This window comes from Mus caroli, unplaced genomic scaffold (genome assembly GCF_978045245.1).
Source record: "Mus caroli unplaced genomic scaffold, Mus_caroli_1 scaffold_8, whole genome shotgun sequence".
NCBI lineage: Eukaryota > Metazoa > Chordata > Mammalia > Rodentia > Muridae > Mus > Mus caroli.
The window spans coordinates 122310690-122316279 of record NW_028227263.1 but is presented as its reverse complement, the minus strand read 5'-3'; the positions used below and the strand labels follow the sequence as shown (position 1 = coordinate 122316279).

General features: G+C 37.6%; 1 pseudogene across 1 annotated transcript; it reads left to right on the top strand.

The window, feature by feature from the left end:
* Positions 1 to 808: 808 nt before the first annotated feature.
* On the top strand, positions 809 to 3492 carry LOC147003410 (vomeronasal type-1 receptor 4-like; annotated as a pseudogene). Its single transcript, XR_015047763.1, has 3 exons — positions 809 to 1046; positions 1167 to 1330; positions 1789 to 3492. The product of XR_015047763.1 is annotated as a vomeronasal type-1 receptor 4-like (transcript).
* The last annotated feature ends 2098 nt before the right edge of the window (positions 3493 to 5590 follow it).

Sequence of the window (5590 nt, the reverse complement as noted above, 5' to 3'; positions counted from 1 at the left end):
GAGATGCAGAATGATGACTTCTCAACCATCCATTACTTACAAACTTCATAATTTCATTTTGCTTAACAGATAAATAATATTCCATGATATATACATAATATACTATCATTATCCATACATCACCTGATTGATCTTTAAGGTCTTTTGATATCATGAATGTTGTGAATACAGCTACAACAAAAATGGCTAATTCTCAATATTAATTGATTACTAGTTAGTACTATACTTGCCTATATGTGAATAATTCATTTAGTACCTATAAAATACATAGAAAAAAACCTCACAGTCTATTATGCTTCTAATAACTCTCCATGAGTTTCTCATAAAATGAATCATGATCTATCTGAAAACAAATAGATACTGGAATAATCCAAGGACTTACAAAGGAAACATGGGCTTCAATTTTTCAGTGTGTCACACTACAAAGTCTTTGAGTATAAATGGGAATATACAAGACTACAGATCACATATTGATGGTCCATCTGGAAGAATGTGATATTAGGATGATTTTGCAAGAAGAAAAGGATAAGGTATAATGCACTGCCGCCTGCCCCCCAGGAAATACATGTAAGAAATCTCTTGATCTCTTCTGGAGTGTGTCTTTCTACTCTTGATGACAACATCAATTCAGAATCTCTCAAAGGAAACATGGCTAATCATTAACAAACTCCTGGAATCATCCTTAATTACCACTAAGTGAAAATGATGATTTGCTCTGGGGATAAACGTTTTTTCTTTCATTAGAGGTATTGCAACATCCCCACACAGACACAATAAATAATACAACAGGTAACACAGTAATGGGCTCTCTGAGTGATGTCAGGACCAGACACTGTCTCTTTATGAGCTCTGATATCTGGCTTCAATCAGTGATCAGCACACAACTTCATTGAAAATATAGGGCAGGTAAAGATTTCTTTGGATCTGTCTTAGGAAATAGTTCCACAGAAAAGTTCATCAAAGGGCATGGAATTCAGAACTGTGTTTCTGAAGTAACACTCAGAAGCAGGCCTTCATTCCTGTGAGCATCACCATCATTGATGAATGTAGGTGAGATTCCTGCAATTGTAGATTTTTGCTTAGACTTCATTTCTTTCTTCTGCTATTAATGGTGTTTTATAGAACCAACATTAATAATTAGATTGACTTCATTTTTGTCTCCACAGTTTACCTAATGTTGTCAGTCATGTCCTTAGTCTAAGGAAATGTGTATTCCATGGCTCAGGATTCATCTGAAAAATTCCTTCCATCTGACGAGTATATGTGAGAGGACATGTTTTTAACTGTAAGATGAATGCTTATTTTTCCTATGGACAGCAAAATAAACCAAGTAAGTTTCAGACTAAACATGATCTTTCTAAAACTGAGTTTCAAAAAGTCTTTGTGTGCAAAGAATTAAACTGTAATTGTTTTAATGGTTTCAGTTGTGGATGAAAAAAAACTGCAGATGAATCAATTATGTGTACAGCACCTAATTCCTTAGAAAAACAGATGAAGTTAGAAATTTATAAATTAATAATATGCTTGGGTTCCACAGACTTTTGTCCCACATATATGATATATGTGTAAATCAAGGTTCTTCTATATGGACAGAATAATAGTGACATTTCCAGAAATATTTTACATACTATCAATATGGTAAAGAATGTAAAAAAATATCAAAACTAAATGGATTATTTTAGGGGATTACTTCAGTCATATTTTTATGAGGTATAATTATTAAATTTGTATTTTGTTCTTTAAATTTTTATTTATTTAATTCTTTATTCATTTGTGTTTTGCCTGCAGGTATGGTAGAGAATACCACATCCCCTTTAATTGGACTTACTAACAGTTGTGAGCTGTGATGTGGGTGGTGGAAAGTGAACTAAAGTCGTCTGGAGCAGCAACCAGTGCCCTTAATTGCTGAGCCATTTCTCCAGCCCTGTATTATATGTTTTAAAATATAATTATTTTATTTTGTGTGTATGAATGCTTTGCTGGCATGAATGGCAGGAAATACAGGAAAAAAGTGTCATAAAGGTCAATAGATGGTATTAGATCCAGAACCACATTTCCAAAAACAAATTTGTACTTCTTAATACATTATTATAACATGAGGAAAATGCTGAATTCAAGTCAAGCAAAAATGCACTCTTGTTTATAAATGTCCATTTATAAATATGCAGAGCCCATACTATGTTAAATTGTGTGTCATGTTGTTGACCAGCAGAGATAGTGTTTCATTAAACACAGAGATCCATCATGAGGAAAGACAAAGTAAAATAGTTGTGAAGTTGATATTCTGGATCAATGTTCATGCAGTGTTTCCAGTCAACATAACCATATAGATAAAGTAGCATCTTCTTGGGGAAAAAAGGCTTCAAATCACTTGGAAAGGTCAGGATTTGAGAATAGTCAAACAGCACTGCCAACCTGATCATTATTCCATTGTCCAATGAAGTTGTCTCCATGTTGTCTCAGAATAAATCTATGAAAACCACAGTGGAAGTGGCTCTTCAGATCCTCTTGCTTTGCCAGGTTGGGGTTGGGACTGTAGTCAACATTTTTCTGTTTGTCCATAATTTATCTCCATTCTTGAATGGTTCTCAACAGAGACCCATAAAAGTCATTCTAGCCAACTTAGCTTTGGGAAATACCTTGATTCTCCTCTTTGCATTTCCAAACAATATAAGTTTTTATTCCAAGGGAGTTCCCAACTGACCTAAAATGTAAACTTGGGTACTTCATTTGCCTGGTGGCTCGAAGTACAAACATGTGCTCCACCTGCTCCCTGAGCACTTATCAGTTTTTTACTCTTGCTCCTGGTACCTGGGGTAGGGTGATGCTCCGTGGAAGAGCCCCCAAAATTGTGAGGTATACCTGTTATAGTTGTTGGTTGTTCAGTGTCTTAAATAATGCTCACATTCCAATGAAAGTCAGTGGTCCCCAGAAAACACATAATGATAGCAATTCTAAAATCAAGTGGGTTTGCTCCACCTCTGGTTTCAGTATAGGCACTCACATCTTGTCATTTGCCCATGATGCAGTGTTCATCAGCATCATCATCTGGAGCAGTGTCTCCATGGTTATTCTCCTGAAGAGACACCACCAAAGACTGCAGCATATTCAATCCACAAATCAGAAGCTCAGAGTTCATGCTGAGACTAGAGCATCCCACACCATCCTGATGCTGGTGGTCACATTTGTGACCTGTTATCTTCTAGACTGCATTTGTAGTTTTCTTCACATTTCTTTTGTGGACTCTCGGCTCTGGTTGAGACGTGTCAAAGAAATTTTGGCTGTAAGCTTCCCTACCTTTTCTCCATTATTGTTGATCTTTAGGGATCCCAATGATCCTTGTTCTCTGCTATTCAGCTGCTGAAAATGACAGTCCAAGTCCAGACAGACATTCCTCATAACTCTCCTAACAGCCATCAATATTCTGTTTTCTTGGAATATGTTTAACATCTTTTTTAACCCACTGTTGAGGATAGCCCTAGTGCTATTTGTAATTTGATGTTACAAATAGGGGAGGGGCTATGGACAAGGAATGAGTCAGAACTCAGGTGATTTCCTGTAAACCACAGTCTCATCTTGATTGGTAAAATAAAGGCTTGAGCTAGTGATGGGCAGGGGAAGGAAATATGGAGCTGAATGTTGGGAGAGAGAAGAAGGAGGGGTTAGAGAGAGATAGAGAGAGAGAGAGAGAGAGAGAGAGAGAGAGAGAGAGAGAGAGAGAGGATGACACAGGAAGTGGTGGATGGAAAGCAGAGCAGAAGCACATGGCCTTGAGAAACCACAAGTTATAAGGGGTCTCAGATGGAGAGGATAGTACTGTAGTGGTAGATCTGGCTAATCTAGGTATACAGCTTGTATTCATATTAATTGAGTTGTGCTTTCATTGTTGGGGCATATTTGGGTTGGAGAATTACCAAAACAGCCCGCTAGTATAATATGAGTACTATGGAGTTTGAGGTGGTTAGATTGTCATGCAATACATTGCTGCTCATACTATAGCTGCATATCAAGTTGAGCCTATGATGCAGAGAAACTGTTTCACATCTCTCTGCTCCTTGATAAAGGAAACAAGAAATGATAAAGGAAGCCAGTAATCACAAAAACTCAAATTATTTCAAGAAGTATTTGCTGTATTTTTGATGTGATGGAGGATCAAATTTGATCCAAATGTCCATGTTCTTGATTATTTTTTTTCTTTTAATGAAGTGGCTGTCTCAAATAAAATAATTCATTTTATTTGAAGAATTTTCAGACATTTTTTATCTCAAATCTATGGGCTTATAACCTGTATTTAATGGTCAACTGTCAGACACTAATTTTAGTAGAAATAGGTGATGTGTACTTGTCCTAGAACAAAATAAAATACCTGAACAAAAATAATATATTATGCTGCATTTTGTGTCTTATTTCCACATGTATTAGTCCCAAATGCTGGCATGTTACTTAGGAAAAATACTATACAATGAAACTTGCTTCTCATGCATACAGGTGCATTTACTTTGCCAAAGGAAGTCTTGCTTCTTTTCCCAGGAAGGTTTGCTTTTTATCACTGAAAATCCAATCTAAGTTCCTAGTTTTCTTTTTCTTTCTCTTTTTTCCATTTATTACCTTATTTACTCAATTTACATCCCATTGCTGCTTCACATTGGCTAGTCTCCTCTCATATAGTCCAACCCACTATCACCCTTCCCCATCTCCTTTGAGAAGTTGAAGGCCTTTCCTTGGTATCTCCCAAACCTGGCACATTAAGTCTGTGCTGGACTTGGCATGTGTTTTCCCAAAGATGCCCCACAAGACAGCCCAGTTAGAAAAACAGGATAAACAGGCAGGCAACACATTCGGGGACTATACCTGTTCCAGTTGTTGGTGGGATCTATATTAAGGCCATGTTTCACATCTGCTATTTATGTGTGTGAGGGGCCTAGATTCAATCCCTTTATGCTCTTTGGTTAGTGTTTCATTCTCCAAGAAACCCCACTTATACAGGTTACTTGACTGTGTTGGTCTTCCTTTTCCTGTGGAGTTCCTCTCCCTTTCAGGAGCCTCAATACTTTCCACAACCCTTCCATGAGACTCCTCAAGTTCAGTCCAATCTTTGGTTGTGGGGCTCTGAATCAGTTTCAGTCAGCGGCTTGGTGGATCCTCTCAGAAGACAGCTTTGCTAGACTCCTGTTTGTAAGCATAACAAGGAATCGTTAATATTGTGAGCTACTGGTACATGCCCATGGGATGTGTCTCAGGTTGGCCCAGTTTTTGGATGCCCCATCTCTTCATTTTTAGTCCATCTTTGTCTCTGCAGTTCTCCTATACAGGACAAATTTCATGTCATAAGTTTTGTGGGTATACCTGTATTCTTATAACTTCACTGTGAGTTAGGCCTGGCTATAGGAAATGGCTATTTCAGAATCTATATCCCCACCACTAGTAGCACCAGCTAAAGTTAAACCCATAGACTCTTGGGAGGCTTCCCAATCCTAGGTCTCTGGCACCACCTAAAGATTCTGCCCCAAGCCCCATCCCATTTCAAAAGCTGATTTCCATTCATTATCTTAGTCTTCTGGCCCTAACTTCTGTAACTTCCCATACCTGA